The sequence below is a fragment of the Myotis nattereri genome (genome assembly GCF_964212035.1).
Source record: "Myotis nattereri genome assembly, chromosome: 1".
Taxonomy (NCBI): Eukaryota; Metazoa; Chordata; class Mammalia; order Chiroptera; family Vespertilionidae; genus Myotis; species Myotis nattereri.
The window spans coordinates 106,257,916-106,260,428 of NC_138075.1; the positions used below are offsets into that span (position 1 = coordinate 106,257,916).

General features: G+C 53.2%; 1 pseudogene across 1 annotated transcript; it reads left to right on the plus strand.

The window, feature by feature from the left end:
- Window positions 1-365: 365 nt before the first annotated feature.
- On the plus strand, window positions 366-1,728 carry LOC308525781 (nuclear prelamin A recognition factor-like; annotated as a pseudogene). Its single transcript has one exon. The product of its transcript is annotated as a nuclear prelamin A recognition factor-like (transcript).
- The last annotated feature ends 785 nt before the right edge of the window (window positions 1,729-2,513 follow it).

The window sequence follows — 2,513 nt, forward strand, 5'->3', positions numbered from 1 at the left end:
TGGCCTGGGGACTGGTGAGCAGCTGGAAAACAGGCCTCTTGGTCCCTTTTCCCGGCCCTCAAACTACAATCAGTTGGTGGCAGAGGTGGGGCGGAACTGGGGACTGGCTTCCTTGGTAGTCCTGTAGATTCAATCTCCAGAGGACAGACCAGGCACCAACAAACCAGTGCCTCTGGAACGATCCTGACAGAGCTGCCGGCCTCCTGGAACTCGGCTTTGGGCACTGAAGCTGCTTCCCCTCCCTAGACGCTCTACAAGGGAGAGAGGATATCACCAGCAGCACCAGGGGTGACCAGCGGTGATTGACTGCTCTCCCTGTGCTTCCTCCAGGTCACTCGAGCCGGCCCCCACCTGCCCCACTCCAGATGAAGTGTGATCACTGCACATGGAAGGAATGTAGTAAAAAACAAAAACCGATGACTAAGAGAATGCTGCAGTCAACATCCGCAGTCCGGCTCAGAAGAACAGAGAGAAGGGAGAATTCCATAAGTTGGCCGATGCCAAGATATTTCTGAGTGACTGCCTGGCGTGTGACAGTTGTGTGACTGCAGAGGAAGGAGTCCAAGTTTCTCAACAGAACACCAAGGACTTCTCCCGTGTTCTGAACCTTAATAAGAAATGTGATACCTCACAGCACAAAGTGCTGGCAGTGTCAGTGTGTCCTCAGTCTCTGCCTTATTTTGCTGCTAAATTCAGCCTCAGTGTCACTGATGCATCCAGAAGGCTCTGTAGCTTTCTCAAAAGCCTTGGGGCGCACTGTCTTTGATGTGAAGATAGCTGCGGACTTCAGCATCCTGGGGAGTCGAATGGAATTTGTGCATCGGTACTGCCAGCACTGTGAGGAAGAGCTCCGGCTACCCATGCTGACCTCCGCCTGCCCCGGCTGGGTCTGATATGCAGAGCAGGTACTGGGTCATCCCATCACCCCCACCTCTGAACATCCAAGTTTCCCCAGCAGATCATGGGCTCTCTGGTGAAGGATTACTTCACCAGATGTCAGAACCTGTCCCCAGACAAGATTTTCCATGTCACTGTGGCCCCGTGTTATGACAAGAAACTGGAGGCCCTTTGAGAAGATGTTCCCACAGCTTTAAATAGTTCCCAGGGTGCTGCCTGTGTGTTAACCTCAGGTGAAATTGTCCAGATAATGGAACAAAGTGACCTCACCTCGAATGATGCTGCCATGGACACTGTTTGGAGACATGAAGGAGAAGGAGGTGAGGCTCTATATGGGTACCAGCTCTGATGGGTACCTGGCACACATCTTTGGGCACATGGCCAAGGAGCTGTTCAATGAGGACGTGGGAGTGATCACCTACTGCACCCTGAGGAAAAAAGACTTCCAGGAGGTCACCCCTGAAAGGGACAGAGAGGTTCTGCTATGCTTTGAGGCTTCTTATGGCATTTGGAACACCCAGAAGTGGTCCTGAAGCTGTAGAGGGGCAAGTTCCCCTGCCACTTCATGGAGGTCCTGGCCTGCGCCAAGTATGCCTAAGCAGCAGAGGCCAGGCCCATGCAGAGGACAGGTGTGCATACAGGGTGCTGCTGCAGCAGATGGAAGGCATCTATGCTGCCATCCTGGTGTGGTCCCCGGAGACCAGCACCCATGTGCAGTAGCTGTATCAGGAGTGGCTGGGGCGGGGAAGGGGGGGACTTCCCCCAGGTTCAGGCTGCCCTGCAAACCGCCAAGCAGGGCCCAGGGCATCCTGCCAGGACATCAAGTGGTAAAGGTGCAGCAGACGCCTGACCTGCAGACCGCCTGAAGAGGGGTGTCAGACACGTGAAGGAAAGGCTTAGAATCTCTGTCATCACTTTGGTTTTCAGAATTCCCTGCTCCCCATCTGTCGGCTCCCTCCCTCTGAGACGTGCTGTCGTTGTCACATGGGTGCAACTGGAATATTGTATCTCAAGAGGATTGCCCCAATGTATGTATCCTTTTATCCGATGATGAAAAAATCACAAAGAACAACAATGGAGACAGACTACTGTCCTTTAGGTTTAAAAAAAGTCCGGAAGTGTCCTGCAAAGAGCTGAGACTTGGTTCTGTCCACATGCCTCAGAATGATTGGGTGAGGCAATGGCCGGGTTTGGCCCTGACTTTACCCGCTTATGTTATTCTTGGAGGTGTCTTTGCCACAATGTGAATGTACATTTGGAATAGGGGCTCATATGAAAGTCTGCATTCCCAACTTTTCTTGAAACAGATCTATGTTCTGCAGCTGTGGGTGGTCAACATCCTGGTATCAGGTCCTGTCGACCAGGTCCTGTTGCTGGGAATCAGGGGGCACTGGAGTGGAGCCCTGGCCCCTGTGCCCTTTTACGTTCAGGGATTGAGCTGAACTCACTTTGGGGGAGGTCTGTCAAGGGGGCAGGGCTTGTCACAGATGGAAGTATGGAGAATGGAGAGGCGGACACCCTGCTCAGTCCCTTCCTGGGTGGGGTCAGGCAGATGAAGGCCAGCCATCCTGCTCCACAATTGGGTGAGATAGTGTCCTCTGTGTCCACCTCTCACC